Below are 23,499 nucleotides of genomic sequence, written 5' to 3' on the forward strand. Positions count from 1 at the left end.
TGCACTCATTATATGTATATATTTTTCTTGATTCTTATACATGTTTTTTGGCTGTGGGGCATCTTTCTTTTTTTGTATGTTCTATGTACAGAAGGTCACCACCGTCATCTCATGGCCTGACTTCTGAACCTGTTTGAGGAACAAGGATCTCTCAGTGTCATCTCCATCATTCTCTTTAGAAAATTGTTTAGAAAATCAATTTATTTAAGGGTATGGAACACCTTCCTATTTTTTTCTAAAGAAAAGTGGGATTCTCCTTTCTATTCTTTGATCCTTTCATTTCTGCCAGCTGGTCTCGACAAAGGCCTTAAGGTCAATACCTAGATGTCTTCCTAGATGTCGCAGAGCTCCCACTCTTCAAGAGGCTTATCCAAGGAGCTTCCAGGCTCCCTCCTCCTAATCACTCTACAATTCCACTCCAGGATTTCAATCTGACTGTCTATTCTAGCCAGACCACCAACTGAACTCCTCTATGATATTTCCCTTAGGAATCTCACTTGTAAGACTGCCTTCTTGCTTGATGTTGCTTTAGCAAAATGATGTTTGTAGATTCGTCTGGTCGCACCTTCATCAGTCTGAAGAATTCAGGACATCAGAACGTCTCATGATACAATTTCAGGGGAACAAAAAGCAGGCTGATGCTAGCAAGATTACCAACTCACGGTAGCTAAAACAGGCAATTTTCTCCTGTTATACCCTGCAAGGAGTGTTCACTACCACTGGTCTAAGAACACATTCCAGTTGCTGCCTCTTGGTTGGAAGGTGTTTCTGCCTCTATTGAGCAGATTGGTCAGGCAGCCACCAGACTAAACCCTTTAACCTTTTATCAACACTACAAAGCCAAAGACTTGTCATTTGGCCACAATGTACTATCTGTTTCAGCTCCTCCCTGAATTTTGTTCTTTGACGTTCCTCCTGTTGGTGCCATTGCAAAGGTTTTAGGGAAAGATATAGATTTCTCTTACTGATAACTGGATTTCCATTTTAACCTGCACCATGTTTTCACATTTATTATTTGTATTTTCAAGTGTGCGTAAGGTGAAGTATTTCCTGGTCCTTTGTTGCTTACTGAAGGTAAGTAGAAGAGGGACCCTTTTAAAATTACAGCTTCCTGTTGTTGATCGTCTGTGGAAATCCTCCTGTTGTTGCCATTGTGGAGATAAAAGGGAAATCAAATTACTGGTAAGAGTAATCTTTTCTGAAGCAGATCAATCCATTCTTGCTATCAGGGAAGTTAACCGCATGAATTATTTTGAATTTCTCCAAGAACTCTGGCCTTCCAGGGAAAAGAATAATCTTACCAGTATACTGAAGTTAAAGGGGTTGTCCAGGCAAAAATTTTATATTTTAAATAGGAAGGAGGAGGTGAAGGTGAAGGTCACTTCTAGAAGACATCAGAGCAACAAGAATAAACCCTGCTGGGAGGACACCAGAGCACCGGGTACAGGTATGATTTTTGAAATTTGGCTCTATTGTGCACATGACTGCCCCATCCCAGTGATCTAGGTAAATATACATATTTTGTAAACTAAGTAAGTTAAAAGGTAGGTGGGGGAGAGTGTTAAGCTTAGAGTAGAAATATAATTTTTTCCCTTTAAGGTTTCTCCACATCGCAGTTTGCAGAATTTCTTAATAATTTCACCACCTCCAATTTCCAGCAATATCCTTCAGGACTTTATTAGACCCCTAACACCTTCCCCAAGGTTGTGACATCAGTGGTGGGAAGCCTGAAATAGATGGGTATGATAATAATACCTTATCTCAATAATTGACTCATGAAAGTCAGCACAGCAGAACTACTCAGATCCACCTGCACAAGCTATATATCTTCATCCAACAATTGGGCTGGTTAATCAACCAGGAAATGTCCCATTTGGTGCCAACTCAGAGGATTCGGTTTTTGGGTTATGTGATGGACACCAAAACATTACATTTATTTCTCTGGTGAAGAGACTACTGTCACTATCGAAGGCAACAAAATATCTTAGTTTTCCAAGACCAGTTTCCCTTCATTAGTTGACGAAGATTCTGGGATTTATGACTGCTGACAGCGATGCCATACCGTGGGCAATGTGGCACATGCGTCCCTTACAGTGAGAAATACTGATAAAGAGTACCAGAGACCTGACAACTACAGACAAGGAAGTTAATCATTTCCAGTGGTGTTCAATGGTATTCGATGGGCGATGGGGTGCTTACTTGAAGGGACAGATGCTGAAAGCCAGATGGTTTCCATTCAAGTGCTACCTGTCCTCAAATATCAGAGATATGATAGTGCATCCCCAAGATCAGGGCATCGTCCATCAGATCATAGAACATTGTGGTCAACCACAGGTAGTCCTCATGGCCGCATGCAAGAATATGAATATTGCCCTCTACAAGAGATTTGTCTGCATTATATGCTAAAAAAAAGGCTGTATTCCGGTTAGGAACATCTGTCAAACTGCTTCCTGGGTGTCTTAAAACACTTTCACAACACACTACAAACTGGAGCTTAGAGAATTTTGAGAGTCATCCTTTGGCTAAGGGGTTATTCAGTCTGTGATTTCTTTTATGTCACCCTGATGGGTTAATTGCTATATATAATTGCTGCTGTAGAACAAGGAAAGGTCATTTTTCTTAATTTTCTTTAGTTTGAAGCAGCAAAGTCTTTTCTTTAGTTAAGTTAGACTAAAACACAATGTTGTAAAAGGGGAGGGGGCTAATATAGGCCTTTTGTCTATTTTTGACTAATTGTTATTACCTGTCCTATTCTTGCAGAAAGACAGAATTTTCACATTGGTGCTGCTGCTTTGGACAAAAGGAAAAAAAAAATTTAATAAGAAAAATTGCTTTTTAAGGGCTCATGCACACGGAGTTAACGCGAGTGTATTTTAGCATTCTACACGTGTATAGAATACACGTGTAAAATAACACTCCCATTGACTTCAATGAAATCTTTTACATGTGCGCGTCTTTTACACGTGTATTCTATACACGTCAATGGGAGTGTTATTTTTACACGTGTATTCTATACACGTGTAGAATGTTAAAATACACTCGCGTTAACTCCATGTGCACGGGCCCTTACATGTAGTAAGTTCATAGCAAATTCACCTTATAGCAAAAACTACATTTTGGTTCTCTGACTCCAAATTGACTTTAATAAACATTATTTATTACTTGCTAGAGATGAGCGAGTATTATTCGATCAAGTAGGTATTCGATCGAATAGTTGAATATTGAGGTCTACTCAAATTGAATTTCAATTGTTGAATATTTCACTACTCGCTCATCTCTACTGTATACGTTTTTTTTTTAATGTCTACGTTGTTCTAGTTCCTGTCCCACCTCCCCTGCATAGTTATTGGTGTAAAGAAAAGCGCCAGGGAAAGTGGGAGGGGAATCAAATTTTTACTGCATTTACCGCATTGTTTTCGACCGAGTAAGAGTATTTTGAATACCGTAATATTCGATCGAATACCTACTCGATCAAATACTAGTCGCTCATCTCTACTTACTGCTCCTTGTATCACTGTTATTTACATGCAGTGAATCTGTGGACAAACTGCACTTCCCATGATTCATATTTCTGCTCTCACTCTCTATGTAGTCCTCTCTTCTCCACTCTCCTTTGCAATAACATCAAAGGTAATAAATCACTCCCACATCCCAGGTTACATGGTGCTGTGATGTTTAGTTTGTAAGCTCTGCTCACTCCCACAACCCATGAGCAGCAAACATAGAGTGAGAGCAGGCTGATGAATCATGGGAAATGTGGTTTGTCCACACATTCACAGTGATACAAGGAGCAGCAAGTAACGCAAAGGATGCACAAAGGAACAGTAACTATGGATATAGTTCAGATATTTTTTGGACAACCCCTTTAATAGATATATGTAGATTGGTCGATCATGGCAATTATAAATATGCCAAAATTATATATAAATTACTTAGTAAGCACAATAGTAAAAACTGACAAAGGAATAGTAAACAGTCATCATCTGTAATTCCGTATGTCTTGCAGTTTTATAATATATAGATAGATAGGATATTTAATTTTTCTAGTGCAAATAAAACAAGTTTTCTCTGCCTGCAAATATTCAAACCTTTGGCTCAATTGCCTGTGAACAGAGTATCTGAATTTCCATTAACAGGGGATTTGAAATGCTCTAGGTTTTTTTATTCTGAACGATGGGGAAAAGCAGTGAAGCGTCCTGTAATTAGACTGTGAATTATGTATTTCCGTACTGTCAGCATAAGGCAGCTGTACACGGCCAGAGAATTTCTAGTGGGCGTCTCTCGTTTTTATTTTCAGGGCCTTATTGTCTGGCAGCTGAATGTGTTTGGGTAACGATGTATTCAGAAAATATGTACATATTTCCATTTTATTGGGTGGCTGCTGGAAATTCTCTACCAAGTGTTCAATGTTGACAACAAAGAGCATCAGAAGAATAAAATTCACGCTTTGCTAATACTGCGTATAATGTTGTAGATTACAAGGATGTTGATGCTGAATGAATTAGAATGATGGTTTTAGATTTTTAGGTTAAAATATTTTTCATTTATTGTGATCCCACTGATGTATATGTGAATGCAATAATACATACTGCATTACTTAGCTCCATTTCATCCATGAAAATATATTACTTTTAATTACATTTAAATAATGAGTGTCTTCTTCACCATCAATTTCACTGTATAATGCTCATCTGATATATTAGTACAATCACAGGAAATGCAGCTTTTCCCCATTATTAACTAAGCTACAAATCTGCCTAAAGTCAATTAAAAGTAATGTATTTGGTGTGTGTATAATTTCCCTTTTAAGAATTAATTCAAAAAGTATGTTTAGATTATACTAGGACATTGCTCCAAATCACTTAAAATTCATTAAACTGGTGCTGACATATTTCTGCGAACATCTGCTCACATCCTAAATCAGTGATTGCATACATTAACCATTCCATGGGGAACTGTATTTAAAGAATTCATTAGAGAATTTGGAAAATTGACATTTGTACTATTTTATGTCTACGTCATTGCTTTCAAGAGAACTTATTTCAAGCAAGAAGGATCACGATCATGGTGATCCCATACATGTACGCTCAAAGTGTGGTCTTTCTGCCTGTTGATGTAGCCTATTTGGTTGAGGACCCGTCTCTTGGGTTCTCGCTTGGTTTTACCCACATGGGCATGGACGTGTTACGACGTATACAATGCCAGTTGTCTGACAAGTTATAAACTCCCTGTTCAGGAACTTCCTGCCTGTACAAAACACTTAGAAATTATTTGATGGATATATGAATTGGCAGGCTCTATATCGCATTTGAACATACTCTTTGATTTATTATCCAACCGTGTACCTAGGCCTCTTTCTGTTGGTGAAGTGAGAAGTGAGGTGTAAAATGTGCAGAAATGGGAAAAGAAGTGAATGTGAAATACAAAAGCAATTGACCAATTGATAAAGTAAACCATCAATGAAATGTCATTGATTAGAAACAGGACATTTCTCCCCGTATTTTTCAGGCGGAACCCTGGTGGGCCGGTATGATGCCTTCAGGTAACCGCGTTTTAAGCAGATTAGGTTTCCGTTTTTTGGGTCCCAAAGTGGACCTGTAGAACAGAAACCCAAGAGCAGTTGTGAACCAAGAGTAACAGATGATGAAATGATAACACATCCTCTCTCATTCTCCAATTGCAGACAAAAACATGTCAACCTAAAACATACAATAACAAATTGATAATGAAAATTTTGTGTTACACAGGAACCAAGACATTGCCTCAGAGAAAACAGCCAAAACCCAACTTCTCATTCAATCCCTTAGGCGTCAATGTTTGAAACATATTTCTTTTAGTTTCAATCTGGATAAACCTCTTCATAAAATCTCCCCCTCTAATGCCTACATGAACCTGCTCTATGGCTCTCACCTTCATGTTACCAGGTTCATTTTCATGTTGTTGGTGAAAATGCCTTGCTATAGATTTCATCCACCAAATTTCCTTTGGAGTGGTTGGATCAAAGGCCTTCTTCACGTCCCATATGTTTTATAAAATCCTAGTGCTGAATTCTCTTGTAGTGACACCAACTTATGTTAGCCCACACGGGCATTCTCTAGAATAGACTATAGCTTTGCTACGACAATTAAGGCAATGCACAATTTTGATGCTCCGATTTCTATCAGAGTTATAGAACTACCGTGCCTGCATGCACTGCATTCCACAATAAGAGGAGAAGATAAACTGAGACGGAGAAGGAGTGTAGTGGTTTTGAACCAATAGATTAAATCACAGGCAGATTTGACTTCCAGTACCATCTTTATGCTGACCACAGCCAACTATGTACGTCATCCCGAGACATCACCCCTGCACCAATACAGAACACCAGTGACCGTTTCAACTATACATATATATCTGCTATATGCTGTGTATTGTGTACACACTTTATATAAGCAATGCAATACTTCTCTTGCCCTGCATAGCCACTGCACAGTACAACTGAGTGTAATTCTCAGTATCTGCTCTTATTCTAAATATATTGACAATACACAGTATCACTTTTCATGTCCTATATGCTGGGTATAATTCTCGGTATCGGTTCTTCATCTGTAATTGCCTCTTAAGCAATTCTCCAATAATGATATTTGCTGAATAAGCAATTACCATAAATGCTTCAGGACACTGACAGATCAAGATAGCAAGCAGAACAAACTATCTTTAACCTAACTCCATTCTAGTAGAGTCTGAGGCACCACTGAGGTTTTCACCAGAGTCTGTCATAAGTAAGCATGGGAGAGTTTGACTTTAAGGCAGAACAACCTTAAAGCAACAGCTGTGTTGCACTGAAAAGTATGATAGCTGCAAGTAGGATTACACATATTGAGATTCCTTAGATATATATAGACACTTCATGGTACCACTTCTCATGCCCCATATGGTGTACTTCTCAGTATCTGCTCTGATTTAGGGTAGGAGGAAAATATCTTGCGTGGGTCATCTTTTCACTTTTTGCCTCAGGCAGCAGAAAGGTGTAGCCCTGACTGTAGGAACCAGTGCCAGGCAGATGCTGCTGCTGCCAAGTCAAATTAGACAATTGTGTACATGACAAAGGAAAAATAATTTATAGGATAAATATCGTTTATGTTCAATTTCGAATTAGAACTACCTTTAGAATGCTAAAACTAATAAATTTTATTACCGTATATACTCGAGTATAAGCCAACTTTTCAGCACAGTCTTTATGCTGAAAAAGCCCCCCTCGGCTTATACTGGAGTCAGGGTCCAAGAAAATGAGGCATGCAGCACAGGACTGCAAGGACCTGCATAAATTAAGTGAAGGGGGAGTGTCCTTCAGTGATTGCTACAGTAATGATATAGGACACTCCTCCCTTCAATAGCAAGAGAGATGAAAGCCTGGGAGGTGGCAGGTCCCTGCTCGTGTGTCTGCATCGAGGAGAGCTCATACAGTAAAGTGAAAGTAAAACACACAGGTACATACTGGGGTTACAATTCCTATTAATGTCAGGAATTTGGGGTTATTAATTTAATTTAAATAACTCCATGTGCCTCACATTAATAGCAATTAACCCCATCATGTCCCTCACACTAACCCCTGTGTGCCCCATATAAGGGTTACTAATGTGTGAGACATATGAAGGTAATAATAAAGTGCCTTAATAATGTTTAATGTAGTAATAATTATTACCTCCATATCTCACACATATCAGTAACCCATATGTGAAGCACACAGGGGGTTAATGTGAGGGACATGATGAGGTTAGCTTCTATTACTATGAGGCACATGGAGTTATTAAGCTGTAATGCACATGACCAGACTTTTTATCTGCAATGGTGGATAAAATTATAGACTATTACATCTCAATGGGCCTGTACACATAGATGCTGTTGTTTTTGCAGCTGTATGTTCCGGCCAAATTGAAGAGTTGCAACTTATGGAGCAGGTCCTATATGTGTCCTATACTTGTCTTACATGTGTCTGAATGTGCAGCCCTATTAATTCATTTTTAATGTAAAGATCGGTGATCAGTTAACGTCATTTTATTGGTATCTATTTTAATTTTTGAAATTTTCCAGTAGCTGCTGCATTTCCCCCTAGGCTTATACTCGAGTCAATAAGTTTTTCCAGTTTTGTTGTGGTAAAATTAGGGGCCTTGGCTTATATTCGGGTCGGCTTAAGTGCACACGGTAATTATGTGTTAGCACAAGCCTTGGGGCCACACGGTGGCTCAGTAGTTAGCCTTGCAGCGCTGGAGTCCTGGTGTTCAAATCCCACCAAGGGCAAAAAAACATCTGCAAGGAGTTTGTATGTTCTCCCTGTGTTTGCATGGATTTCCATCTCATATTCCAAAAAAAGACATACTGATAGGGAAAAAAAATGTACATTGTGGGGCTCACAATCTACATTTAAAAAATAAAAAGAACAAGCCAACAAAGCGCTCAAAGCATAATCAAGTCAGGCTCACCAAAGTGCAGTAAATCCACCAGGGCTATTGGATTTATAGTTATATTGCCACTGTGGTTCCAATAGAATCACTCCCATGAGCCCCAATAGTAACACAATATTCTCCTTGGACTGACAAAATTGAATAGGGTGAGTCACCACGAGCCGAACAAGACTGGTGCACACTCGAAACTACATATGCAAGTATTGCAAAGGTAAAAAAATTTCTGCCCAAGAACAATATTTGGGCAATGTTGACTCCAGATCTTTTTTCTTCGTATCTAGCCTTCATTCACACTTTGTAAAGGTAAAATGTCTCTGTCCAAGACCAGTTTTCCTGTGAAGCTGACACCAGATTTTTTATTTTTTTTTACCCTTATTTTTCATGTGCACTGCACAGACTGATAATACCTAGTGCAAGACACAGCTAATGCATTTCTACACTATCATCTTATCATCAGTGCCGACAGGGTGGGGGAATTACTGCTGCTACAATTGAATCTATAGTTTTCATATACCTCTGTGACTGCTACTAGGTATTTCCAGCCTGTGAATGTACATAACAAATTAAGCATCATTAAGGGCATGAAAAAATATCTGTTTTCAGCATCAGCCAAGCACTGCTTCTGGGGAGAAATGTTATATCTCTGTAATACTTAGGTGTGACTTGTACTAGACATTATCAGCCTGTGTAATGCACATGATAAATTATGTGTGACTGAGGGCCCGAAAAATATCTGGTGTCAGCATCACCTGAGCACTTCTCCTGGGCAGAAACAGTGTGACTTGTACTAGGTATTATCTGTCTAGTGTTTCTGACAAATTAAGTGCGAGGGCCAGAAACCAAGAAAAATATCTGGTGTCAGCTCCACCTAAGCACTGATCTTGGGCAGAGATTTTTTTTTTTACGTTTGTAGAATTTTTAGCAATATTCAATTCTGCCAGTCTAGAGAGGATATTGTGTGACTCCTATGTCTATGGGATTGATTCTACTGGAACCATAGTGCCAATATAATACACAAATTCAATAGCCAAACACTGAAGCCGAACTGAATTTACAGTATTTGGGTCTGTTTCTCAGCTATATTGTAATACTATAGGAAAGTAAAATTGAAAATAAAGCTGAAATGTGTAACGTGACAAATGGAACAAAGAATAGATATAAAAAGATAACATATATTATACTTTAAAAAAAAGGCAAAGGATGTTACATAGTAACACAATTTATAAGGTTGGATAAAAACACAATGTCCATCAATCCATGTTATGATGTAAACCCTATTTCATTAATAGTATTCAGTCTACCTTTCTTTTCAATTCTATATTTTTCAGTATAATATAGCATATTACATACTGTAAAGAATATTACAGATCGATACTGTTCTTAATATGTTGTATGTAATTCATATGACATAGGGTTTCATGAGTAGTTAAGTTAATAATCCGTGGGATCATTACAGACAGAACTGGCATGCAGTGTTACAGATGTCAAAGACTCTTCATACATTCTGCTAAAGATGGCTGGCGAAGGAGTTAAAACTTTACATGTTTCTAACCCCTAACTGCTTTTCATCCGTCAACCTCAGTCATCCATCAACCCTTCAACTCTGGCTTACTGGAGTTGCCCAGAATAAGGGTCTGCAGAGTGGATGTTGATCCTTTACAGCTGCTTTTAATTGAAAATGCTGTCCCTAAAGGCTGAGCCGATAAATTTGCTTCACGGGAAGGTTTTTTGGAAGACGGCTGAGGTTTTCTTATCGATTGGCTGTGCCAAGGCCCTGTCTGTTTCCACTCGTTTACTTTGTAGGATATTGATCCCGTTTTCACTGTGAGCCCTATGTCTGAGTTATAAACAACATTTTTTTTTGTTACAGAGAATCTTACATTTTGTTACGACAAATTATGTACTCATTATGCATTATGTTTTTGCAAAGAAGTAACACTAAAATATCACAAAAAAATGAATTTTCTGTTAACTGTTGAGTATATGAAAAACTACCTGCTAAAGAACTACATGATTTTTTCTGGAAACCTTGAAGCTTAAATGGAGTTTAGCACTTTCCCCAAGGATATTCAACTCAAACACACAACCATGTTACAGGGCACATTACATTTATAAACAAAATATCCTTTGCTATGTACGTCACTTTTCTAGATTTGGAGTAAAATAGCATTGAAGTATTATGTGAATGAGCCATGTGAATGATGCACTGGAGGTGGGGCATCTTGCTGCTCAAGTAGATGTGATAGTGATAGATGTGATAGTGATAGATGTCATAACATTGGAAGGATCGCACTGGGTGATGCAAGCAGGATAAGTTAGTGGCCTAAGTAGCAAGAGCTGTGCTCCATGGAGCTGAAGGCCCCAGTGTATTGCCTCATTTACATAAGACTTTAAGGGAGCCGTCACACGGAGTATACGCTCCGCTCATTCTGAACGTAAAAGTCGTACAGAATGAGCGCGTGAAAACCAGCTCCCATTGACTTGAATGGGTTCTGGCATATGAGCGCTACCCATTGAAATCAATGGGAGGCTTTTTTTTCCTATTGCTTTCAATGTGATACACGCGTACCCATCTGGGCCCAGTTGCGGTCACACCCCCTGCAACCGCGATCATTCCGCCACTGCCCTATATTTATATACTCATCCCATATGCATTTCTTTCCATTATATGCATAGATACTACCACGTTGCTAATTTAACCCCTTCCCGACATGCGCCGTAATAGTACGGCGCATGTCGGGTCTGTAACTATGGCGACCGCCCGGGAGCCGGGCGGCTGCCATAGCCGCCGGGTGTCTACTGCTTTAAGCAGTAGACAACCGGCTCTAATGCCTCCGATCGGTCCCCGGACCGGACCGGAGGCGCCATTTTCCCGGCGGCGCATGGCCGCCGCCATTTTGGCCGGGATCGCCGGCTCCTGGAGCATGCTCCAGGGCTGACGTCCCGTTGCCATGACAGCCGGGAGCCTTGTACAGGCTCCCAGGCTTGTCTGCAAATACTCTCTTTTGCAGGCTGGTCTATGCAGCCTGCAAAAGAAAGGATGCTTTTTTGCAATGCATTAGCATTGTAATGCATTGCATTAGTGATCAGACCCCCTGGGGTTCAACACCCCTAGGGGGTCTAATAAATGCAAGAAAAAAAAAGTTAAAAAAAATATAAAAAAATATAAAAAGAATTAAAAGTTCAAATCACCCCCCTTTCCCTAGAACACATATAAAAGTAGTTAAAAACTGTGAAACATATACATGTGAGGTATCCCCGCTTCCGAAATCGCCCGCTCTACAAATCTATAAAAATATTTTTCCTGTTCGGTAAACGCCGTAGCGGGAAAAATAGTCGAAAGTGCCAAACCGCCGTTTTTTTACTGTTTTGATTCTGATAAAAATTTGAATAAAAAGTGATCAAAGCAATAACATTTCCCGAAAATGGTAGAACTAAAAAGTACACCCGGCCCCGCAAAAAAATACGCCCTATGCATCCCCGTACACTTACGTATAAAAAAGTTACGGCCGTCGGAATATGGCGACTTTTAGAAAAAAATTTTTTTAACACAGATTTGGAATTTTTTTTAGGGGTCAAAATGTAAATAAAACCATATAAATTTGGTATCCCTGGAACCGTACCGAAACACAGAATATAGGGGACATGTCATTTTGGCTGCACAGTGAACGCCGTAAAACCAAAGCCCGTAAGAAAGTCGCAGAAATGCATTTTTTCTTCAAATCCACCCCATTCTGAATTTTTTTCCTGCTTCCCAGTACATTATATAGAATAATTAATGGTAGCATCATGAAGAAAAATTTGTCCCGCAAAAATTAAGACCTCATATGGCTCTGGGAGCGGAGAAATAAAAAAGTTATGGGGTTTAGAAGGAGGGGAGTCAAAAACGAAAAACGAAAATCAAAAAATGCCATCGGCGGGAAGGGGTTAATGTGTGGATACATATTTGTGTCTCCTGGTGATATTTGTGATTACTGTTTACCAGTATATATGTATACATTCTAATAAATTATATCTTGATATACACCTCTTGTTCTACCATTGATTTATGATATTATGTTACATGATTAGCCCTACTTTGTTTATATGTAATGTGAAAAGCAAATAGCAAAAGAGTCAATGTGGCAATCGCATAAACACCACAGTACCTTCAGACAGTTGATCAGCAGGGGCCCCTGAATACCTACCCTACTGAAGGTACTTTGGTGCATTTGCAAGCGCCATGACTCTTAAATTACAGGTTAAATTACAGCATGCAATGTCAATCAGCTGCTTTCATGGCCAGCAGGATATTGACATGTATTAACCCCTTCCCATCAGAGGAATTTTACAATTTTTGACTGCTTGCATTTCAAACCCCATAACTTTTTTATTTTTCACTTCTCAGAACCATATGAGGGCTTAATGTTTTCAGGATAAATTGTTCTTCATAATGTTACCATTTATTATTCTTTACAATGTACTGGAAACAAAATTCAGATTTGAAGGAAAAGTGCATTTGTATGACTTTCCTACAGGCTTCATCTTTATGGTGTTCACTCTGCAGCCAAAATGACATGTCACCTGTATGATTCTGAAGATACCAAATTTATATCATTTTATTTACATTCTAACCCAGCGGTTCTCAACCTGTGGATCGCGACCCCGGCGGGGGTCGAACGACCAAAACACAGGGGTCGCCTAAAGCCATCGGAAAATACATATTTCCGATGGCTTTAGCCGCTGAGAAACCGCGCTGCCTTTGCAGCTGGGTAGATCCTAGTGGGGTGAAGGACCTGTGATGATGCATGACAATGTGATCGGACTCTGGTGTGGGCGGAGCTATTCAGTACAGTGCCGAGTTACACAGGAAGAGGAAGCTGCAGTGAGTGGAGACTGGAAGGTAAGATGGAGGGAGGAGACAGCAAGTGTAAGCAAGGGGTGGGAAAGGGATGCAAGCAGTGTGTATGATAGGAGGGGATGCAGGCTGTGTGTGAGTATAATAGGAGGGGTTCAGGCTGTGTGTGAGCAAGATGGGGGACATGAATCTGTGGGCAGAGATGGAGGGACATGATTCTGAGGGCAGAGATGTGGGGACATGAATCTGGGGGCAGAGATGGGGGACATGATTCTGAGGGCAGAGATGGGGGACATGATTCTGAGGGCAGAGATGGGGGACATGAATCTGGGGGCAGAGATGTGGGGACATGAATCTGGGGGCAGAGATGGGGGACATGATTCTGAGGGCAGAGATGGGGGGGACATGAATCTGGGGGCAGAGATGGGGGGACATGAATCTGGGGGCAGAGATGGGGGACATGAATCTGGGGGCAGAGATGGGGGACATGATTCTGAGGGCAGAGATGGGGGGACATGAATCTGGGGGCAGAGATGGGGGACATGATTCTGAGGGCAGAGATGGGGGACATGATTCTAAGGGCAGAAATGGGGAAATGAATCTGGGGGCAAAGATGGGGGACATGATTCTGAGGGCAGAGATGGGGGGACATGAATCTGGGAGCAGAGATGGGGGACATGAATCTGGGGGCAGAGATGGGGGACATGAATCTGGGGGCAGAGATGGGGGACATGAATCTGGGGGCAGAGATGGGGGACATGAATCTGGGGCAGAGATGTGGGGACATAAATCTGGGGGCAGAGATGGGGACATGATTCTGAGGGCAGAGATGGGGGGACATGAATCTGGGGGCAGAGATGGGGGGACATGAATCTGGGGGCAGAGATGGGAGACATGATTCTGAGGGCAGAGATGGGGGGACATGAATCTGGGGGCAGAGATGGGGGACATGAATCTTGGGGCAGAGATGTGGGGACATGAATCTGGGGGCAGAGATGAGGGGACATGAATCTGAGGGCAGAGATGAGGGGACATGAATCTGGGGGCAGAGATGGGGGGACATGAATCTGGGGGCAGAGATGGGGGGACATGAATCTGGGGGCAGAGATGGGAGACATGATTCTGAGGGCAGAGATGGGGGGACATGAATCTGGGGGCAGAGATGGGGGACATGAATCTTGGGGCAGAGATGTGGGGACATGAATCTGGGGGCAGAGATGAGGGGACATGAATCTGAGGGCAGAGATGAGGGGACATGAATCTGGGGGCAGAGATGGGGGGACATGAATCTGGGGGCAGAGATGGGGGACATGAATCTGGGGGCAGAGATGGGGGACATGAAACGGGGCAGATGAAGAGGTTATATGAAACTGGGGGAGAGATAGAGGGGGGACATATAATTTACGGGTGACTGTAGGAGGATTATACTGTGTGGGATCACGTGAAAAATGAACAGGGCTTCTTTTTTTTTGCATGGCCAGGTGTTATTATACTATTTTGGGGAATGTTTATTCCTTTTGATCACTTTTTTTCAATTCAAATTTTTAATCATACAACAGGGTCTGAAATAGACCTAAAACACAAAGAAAAAAAAAAAAAAGGGGGATACACAAATATACAAACAATACCAAAAAAAACAAAATGGTTTTGGACCGCCACAAGGTGCCAGTAAAGCAGGCATGTCAAACATGCTGCCCTTTACAGGCATATCTGCGACCCACACAAAAGTCTCAAACTTTGTCTCTAAACTTTAGAGACAAAGTTTGAGACTTTTGTGCGGGCCGCAGATGTACAAGGAAAGTGAGCGGTGGATTGGGGCGGCCCTGCTGGACGCAGCGCTGCTCCAGAGGCCGCCCCTCACCCTTCGCAGAGAGCAGGTCTCCCTGCCTGCTCCACCCCCTCCTCCCTCCGCTCCGCCCTCTCCTCCCCACACGCTGTGTGACGTGGCCACGTAATCAGGCCCGCACCCGGCGTGTGCCTGCGTCCTACGCGGTCTCACAAGACTGCTGCGCAGGCTGAAGAGCAGAAGCAGGTAAGCTTCTGCAGAAGAAATTGTGACTTTTCAAGTATTTAACCCCTATCCTACGGATAGGGGATAAATACTAGATTTATGATGATGGGGGGTTGGAGTGCTGGGGAAGGGTTGGGGTGCTGGGGGAGGGGAGCTTTTTGATGTCTGTCTGGCCCTTCCTTGGGCTTGAGGACTGTTTTTTTTCCCACCCACCTTGTAATTCATTCACTTGGGAGTTAATTGGAGCATTACATTCTGTAGTGCTCCTATTAACCCCCAAGTGCAAGAATTGCAAGTGGGTGGGAAAAAAACAGTCCTCAGGCCCAAGGAAGGGTCAGACATCCAGAAGCCCCCCTCCCCCTTCCCCCCCCCCCCAGCACTCCAACCCTTCCCCAGCACTCCAACACAATAATGGTGTCTGCCAGCTTTAACTGAGGTGCCATTTTACCAGCAATCGCAGGCACCTGGAGCAAGATTCTGGGCCTGCGTGCATTTTTATGGCAGCCGGGAGCCTTGTGAGGCTCCAGCCTGTCATTCTATACTTTCTATTGTAGGCTACTCTATGTGGCCTGCAATAGAAATGACGGATTTTTGCGATGCATGGTATTAGTGATCAGTCCCCTAGGCCATAGCCATTAGCTGCTGTGTGCGGCCCTCGCAACAACCTCTTGTTACTCATGTGGCCCTCGGGGTACCTTGAGTTTGACATGCCTGCTGTAAAGCGCTGTGGAATATGATGGCGCTATACAAGTAAGCATAATAAATAAATACTGTCCATAAAACTGCAATATGTGAGGCGTTCATACATACCACACATGTATATATTTACAGGGGCGGGTGTTAAAGAATCGGCAAAATCGCAGAAATGCGCCATCCCATTTTGTGCATGCAAATTAAATAGGACTAGAGATGAGTGAGTACTGTTCAAAAGGGCAGTTTCGAATAGCATGCACCCATAGGAATGAATGGAGCTGGCCGGCACGCAGACGGGGCCGGCGTCCTGCCGCTTAACCCCCTGCGTGTCGGCTGCGTCCATTCATTCCTATGGGTGCGTGCTATTCGAAACTGCCCTTTCGAACAGTACTCGCTCATCTCTAAATAGGAATTTACATAAAAATGTTATTTTCCATTCCCCTATAAAAATTTTAGCAAGCTATACATTCATCTCTACTCTCTAGTGATAATCGTTATTACTATTATTTTAGCGTGTAATGGACATCACTAGAGATGTATTTTACTGTAGAAAACTCAGGTATGGACAGGACAGGGATTGGGTGAAATGTAAACTTTATTCATGACTTTGTGTATATGTTGTGTATGTGTTTGGTGCAACTTTTTTTGGCGTTGTGACCTGGACAATGGTAAACGTCTGGGTCACAGTGCCAATAAACTTCCTGGTTAAGTTTAGAGGGTATTACATAAGAATATCCCACTAGTAAAGCTCAGGGGGGAATTATATTATACCTGTATGTGACAATCAGACAGCAAAAGTATAGTATGCGCTCTGATTGGCAGGATAAGGGTTAATAGAGACAGAAGAGTCCCTGCCTCCCCCCTCCTGGTGTCACATACAAGTTATGCAGAGTCAGATTGTTTCTCTGTCTCTATGCACGCTGCTGGTGCCCCCCTCCCTTTCCTGTTACAGTTTGAAAATTGCTTGCTTAGATAGGAGGGGGGGGACACTGTATAGCCCTATATCTTTGGACTGCATCAACATATCTTGATGCTTTAAAATGCATTTTAAAGAAGAGAATCTCATCTTTAAAATGATACCAAGAATGTTTTCAACATTGAATCGCTCCAAAACTGTAAGTTGTATCATTAAGTTCTTGGTATCATTTTAAAGATGAGATTCTCCTCTTTTAAAATGAATTTAAAGCATCAAGATATGTTGATGCAGTCTAGAGATATCGGCATTAGTAGGGAGGACGTAGTAGCTACGTCCTCTGCTACTGATGTGCCACCTTGGGGGGGGGGACGTAGAGCTGCGTGCTTGGCAGTGAAAGGGTTAAAGGCTATTCAGGCATATCACTAGCTCAAATCACGTTTTACCAATTATAGAGCCCCTTTAACCATTCGAAACTCCCAACACAGATACTGACCTTTACCTCAACAAACAAGACTGCTTCACTGCTTTCATCTCTTCTTTCTCCAATAACCTGAAATAACTCTTTGACACCGTTCACTCCCTCCTTACGCCAAAGGTTCAGGTATCAGATATGGCAACTTACTTTAAAGACAAAATCAACAACCTCCATCAGAAAATAGCCCAATCTTGAAGCAGTATCAGTCCCATTCCCTCTCTAGCTTCTCATTGTGATTTCTCATTCTTTGACCCAGCAACAGAAGAAGTTTCCCAGCTCCTTTCTACTTCTCACCCTACTACTTGCACAAGCGACCCTATCACATCACACCTCCTCTGGTCTCTGTCTCCTACTGTTATAACTCACCTTGTTAAAATTTTTAATCTCTCTCTCTCCTTTCTGGAATCTTTACCTTTTCCATCAAACATGCTGTCAGAACCTCACTACTGAACCACCACCACCCCCCACCCCCAACCCATCCTGTGCTGTTAAAGGGGTTGTCCCATCACAAGGATCCTATCTATACTGCTTGTTAATGTGGATGTAAGACTTTTCCTAAATACATTGCTTCAGCAAAACTGCTTTGTTTGTCCACTATCTTACTTTATTCATTTTTTTTTACACATCCCTTGACTTATCTGGTCATAAGTCAAGTGATGTATCTGCTGCTCTCAGGGGGAAGGGAGGAGGGGCTAAGTGCACGGGAGTGAGCCTGGGGGGGGGGGGGGTAGTTTACCCTTTGAGGGGAAGGGGCCGCCAATACAGACTGTGCTGGCGTCTACACTCCCCGGCATCTGGCTCTTTATTACAGCGGATACCGGGGAGTGTAGACGCCGGCACAGATGCCTGCAACATCGCTATATGCCTGCCCTGCATGAAGCCAGCAGCGGCAGGAGCGATGCTGCTATTCCAGAGGGGAGGGTGGGGCGGAGGAGCGGAATAACAGGAGCTCCTGCCGCTACTGGCTTCATGCAGGGCAGGCACATAGCGATTTTGCAGGCATCTGTGCCGGCGTCTCACTCCCCGGCATCCACCTCTCTATTACAGCGGATGCCGAGTCTGTATTCGCATTGTGAAGGCTAGACTGGTCTATGAGCGTGCACGCAGGGCCAGCGGCATCTCGCCGCTTGGCTTTGCATATGTGAATACAAACCTGGCATCCGCTGTAATAGAGAGGCGAATGCCGGGGAGTGTAGACGCCGGCACAGATGCCTGCAACATCGCTATGCTCCTGCCCCCCTTCCTGCTGGCTTTGCATATGTAATCCCGCCCACCAATGACGCAACAAAGCCAGAAGAAAGAAGAATTTACAGCATCGAAGACTGGTGAGTATGCGACGTGGGAATACCCCTTTAACTATCGACCCGTGTCTGACCTCCCCTTCATCTCTAGACTCCTGAAACATTTGGTCTATTCACACCTAATCCACTATCTCTCTGCTCTCTTCTGGACTCCTTGCAGTCAAGTATTCGTGCACTACACTCTACAGAAACTACCCTTACAAAAGTATTAAATGATCTCCTGATGGCTTCTGGATCTCTCAGCAGCATTTGACACAAAGACCACAATCTCCTCCTCTATTGGCCTGAGGTACACGGCTATCTCTTGGTTTTATTCCTACCTTTCTGACAGCTCATTTAGCGTATCATTCACTGGTGCTATTTCTTCTCCGCTTCCTCTTGCTGTTGGTATTCCCAAGGGCTCAGTCCTAGGTCCCCTTCTCTTCTTATTCTACACAGGCATTCCAAATTCTGAAATTGGTTCTTCGTTCCCATCCTGTTTTGGTATCTCCTGGCTTTAAGAATGAATGTGTGGAGGAAACAGATTCCTCTGAGAATATGTCTGATTTTCTCACAGTACTTTATTTAAGTAGAAAATCAAAGCATGAAAAAAATTATACAATTGTAAAAGAAAGTACAAAAAAAGCGTTCAGCCATCAAATGGACCCTAAAATCACTCAAATATTATTTGTTGGGAAGAAAATTCAGGTTGCTCACTAATAATGCCCTATGAAGTGGATAAACCAAAATAAAGAAAAAAATAGCTAGATGGTTCCTATTCCTGCAGGTTTACAATTTTACAGTAGAGCACAAGCCAGGCAAGGCTGCAGGGAAATTCAGATGCGTTGTCACGTGCATTGTCTTTTCATTACAGTTTGCTCAGCACCAGTGGCCTGAGCAGAGGGATGGATAGGTGACAACTGTGTAGGACTTTGGTGTTTCTCCTAGATTCCTCTCCAATGTGAAATAGCAGGCTGAAGCCATTACTAGCTTACGAATGAATGAATTAATGAATGAATGAATTCATTACTAAGGGCAAGTGGTTAAAGGGGAACTCTCTCTGCCTTGAGACACAGAAAGTGAGAAACACATGTGAGCAAAGGCTTGCAGGTCTTTGTTTTGGGAGATGAAAGGGAGAAAATCTCCAGCTGCTAGCTAGCATTATATGCCAGTGTCAGACAGGCAAGGATTTTCTCTTGTTGTTGTTTTGTTTTATTTTCTGTACATTTAACTCTATCAATAAAACCTGACTCAGTGTCCGTTCACAACAGTCTGAGTGTCAGTTTACATCTGTATGCTGCTGTTTGGCCTGGCTTTGATGAAACAGACACGTATCCTTTGACCCCAGCTTGCCACTCAGGAAGCTCCTGCTCTACTTGGCATTCTTGCAATGCAAGCTGTAATTGAGTTTGCAGCTAACATCTCCTAGCTGTTGGAGAAGTAATGGCACACAAGTTGCTGGTCTCTTCCAAATCAAACCTTTCTGGGGCAAGATCTACTGTTTAATCCTCTTGTAGGAACCTGGCGTGAACTCCACACATTCTCGGCATTTATCCTCCTGGACCAGCCTATCCTTGGTCAGTGACATCAAGGTCTCTCTGTTCAGAGTGGCTTGGTCATGATTCTTTTAACCCTTTTCTTACCAAGGACATAGCTCTACCTCCTCCCAGAGTGGCGTAGCTAATACGTCCTCCCTACTAATGACGATATCTCAGAGGTGCATGCATATATCTTGATAGTTTAAATTTCATTTTAAAGATGATAATATCATCTTTAAAATGATACCAAGGACTTCATGATAGAGCTTTACTAGTGGGGTATTCTTATGTAATACCCTCTAAACATAGCCAGGAAGTTTATTGGCCCTGTGACCCAGACGTTTACCATTGTCCAGGTCGCAGCGCCAAAATAAAGTTGCACCAAACACTTACACAACATATATACAAAGTCGCAAATAAAGTTTACATTTCACCCAATCCCTGTCCTGTCTATACCTGAGCTTTCTACAGTAAAATACGTCTCTAGTGATGTCCGTTACACGCTAAAATAATAGTAATAACGATTATCACTAGAGATGAACGTATAGATTGCTAACATTATTATAGGGGGATGGAAAATAACATTTTTATGTAAAGTCCTATTTAATTTGCATGCACAAAATGGGATGGTGCATTTCTGCGATTTGGGCGTTTCTTTAACACCCGCCCCTGTAAATATATACATGTGTGGTATGTACGAACTCCTCACATCTTGCAGTTTTTTGGAAAGTACATTTTGTTTGCAGAAAGGGATTGTTTGAGCCGCACTTTTGTGGCAAATTAGGATTTTTGTGCAATTTTTGCTTGCAATCTCTGTTTGCTGCAAAGTTGCATGAAGGTGATTCTATATATGAATTACTAAATTGTGTTTTTATATATGGTATGCTGTGTAATCTGAAAAAAGTTAGATTTTGGTGTCACAGTCACAGTTTGGTAGGTGCAGTATAGCTTTTTAACATATTAGTGAATAACAGCAAAATCCTGCTTGTCTTCTGTATTAGGATTTTTGGGAGTCTGAGCTCTTGTTGTAGTTGATGCTTGCAGTACATATAGTATATATACACATTGTCTACACCTTAAGCTATTATGTTAAAGTTATTTTGTATATGAATCTGAGATTGAACATGCGTTTTAGGTGCAAATATGTGTTTTAGTGCATTTTTTCAAAAAATTATTTGCGTTAGTCACAAAGTTGCATGAAGGGGGATGTGACCCATTGAGACGTATGTAATGTTCACGTTGTCTACTTTCAAAAAATATATAGGGTATAGGGGTTCACTTACTTTTCATGGTGTATAATCTTATATACATTTTATAGGATGATACATTTTATAGGATGATACTTTTTTTTAACATTTCCAGCTTCAAAGCAGATTTTTGTTCCTTCCAGTTCTGGTATTTATTTGAAGACACATGCATGCGGGTGTAGGCCATAGTGATATGAATGAACTCTGCACATGTTGAACTCTTATTTTTAGGAGGTTTGGTGCATATAATTTTTTGTTTGGTTTCCGCTTTTAGCAACTAATATACATTTATTTGCATGTTTTCATAAAACATTCACTTTAAATCAAAATTGCATGAAGGTGCCTGTTCGTATATAGTACCAAGTGGCATTCTGGCAATGCTGCAGGTGTCTACTTTAAGAAAATATATAGGTATGGGGGGGTTGGATGATTTTTTAATGTTGCAATTTAGGTTTTATTTGTCCATCTTAAAACTATGAAAATTGCTTTGGCTACTGGAGGTGCAAAATTTCCAGAGACCCTTGACAGTGAAAGGGTTAAATGGCTGCCTCTTTGGTTGTTTGCAAAATAAAAGATTTAAAACAGGAGAGGAGTCGAAATTGTTTGCAGCAGGTCTTTTTACAATTAGCACTGAGATTGTCCTTGATAGGTTGGTGAATGCTTCTCAAGGAGCTGACTAGCATGTAAATGCAAGAGTTAATCACTTAATCCAGGCACTTAAAGAGGACCTTTAATTGGTTTGGGTATAGGCAGTTCTATATACTGCTGGAAAGCCGACAGTGTGCTGAATTGAGCGCACTGTCTGCTTTCCCGATCTGTGCCCCGGGTAAAGAGCTATCAGTGCCGATACCGTAGCTCTTTACAGTCAGAAGCGCGTTTCTGACAGTTTCTCCCTCTGCTCACAGTGCTCGTCCATAGCTGAGTATTATCAGAAGGGGAGCGAGCGTTCCTCCTTGCTCACAAAGTACAGCGCGATAGCACTGCTGTGGAGAAGGACGTTCCTGACAGACTTTCAGAAACGCCCTTCTGACTGTAAAGAGCTATGGTACCGGCACCAATAGCTCTTTACCCGGTGCACAGATCAGGAAAGCAGTCAGTGCGCTCAATTCAGTGCACTGTCGGCTTTCCAGCAGTATATAGAACTGGCTGTGCCCAAACCCATGAAAAGTCCTCTTTAATACTCTAAATATAAAAAATAGATCCCACCAGTTGCCTTCTAATTGTCAGGAGTCAAAGTCTCACCTAGGAGATATATCTGCTCACTACATACCAATTCTTTGGGGTAACCGAGGTACTCTACTGCCACACTCCCTTCCAGCTTACCTGTCACACTAGGCTACACAGGGGGTGAATCAACCGCTACAATCGACCTTCTATAAATAGAGCTGCCACCACTCTCCACTTAAAGGGGTATTCCCACGTCACATACTCACCAATCTTCACGGCTGTAAAATCTTCTTTCTTCCTGGTTTCTTGCATCATTTGGTGTGCGGGGTTTCACATGCAACCTGTCGTTAGCTCCGCCCCCAAATTAACATGTAGCTCCGCCCATGTTGAACTATGAAGTACAGGCAGCAGCAACTCCATTCTGTGTTACATACAGAGACTGCCTGTCTCTGCTATAATGAACACAACTGAATTAGCTAGCATGATAACTAGGAGAACAGAAGACGAGTTCAGAAATGAAAGCAGCTCCTCTCCCCTATCTGAAAGAAGGAAGCTAGGTCATGTGGTGTAGACACAGGAATAGCTAGATACACAGGCTCGCTCCCGTGCACTTAGCCCCTCCTCCCTCTCCCCTGAGAGCAGCAGATACATCACTTGACTCATGAGCAACTAAGTCAGGGCTGTGTCAACAATGAATTGAATAAAGTAAGATAGTGGACAAACAAAGCAGTTTTGCTGAAGCAATGTATTTAGGAAAAGTCTTACATCCACATTAACAAGCAGTATAGATAGGATCCTTGTGATGGGACAACCCCTTTAAGGGTTGATGAGAAACTAATATACTCACACCATTCACAACTAGCACACAAATGGATAATATGACTGTGAGAT

General features: G+C 41.9%; 1 protein-coding gene across 1 annotated transcript in view; it reads right to left on the reverse strand.

Annotated features, from left to right (window-relative positions):
• Positions 1-7,207: 7,207 nt before the first annotated feature.
• ITPR3 (inositol 1,4,5-trisphosphate receptor type 3) overlaps positions 7,208-23,499 on the reverse strand; it is a 356,707-nt gene continuing 340,415 nt past the window's right edge. The window contains exon 59 of the mRNA XM_075264237.1: positions 7,208-7,222. The gene's annotated coding sequence lies outside the window, so the exon portion shown is untranslated. The remainder of the gene's footprint in view (positions 7,223-23,499) is intronic.

This window comes from Leptodactylus fuscus, chromosome 2, assembly GCF_031893055.1.
Source record: "Leptodactylus fuscus isolate aLepFus1 chromosome 2, aLepFus1.hap2, whole genome shotgun sequence".
NCBI classification, from domain to species: Eukaryota; Metazoa; Chordata; class Amphibia; order Anura; family Leptodactylidae; genus Leptodactylus; species Leptodactylus fuscus.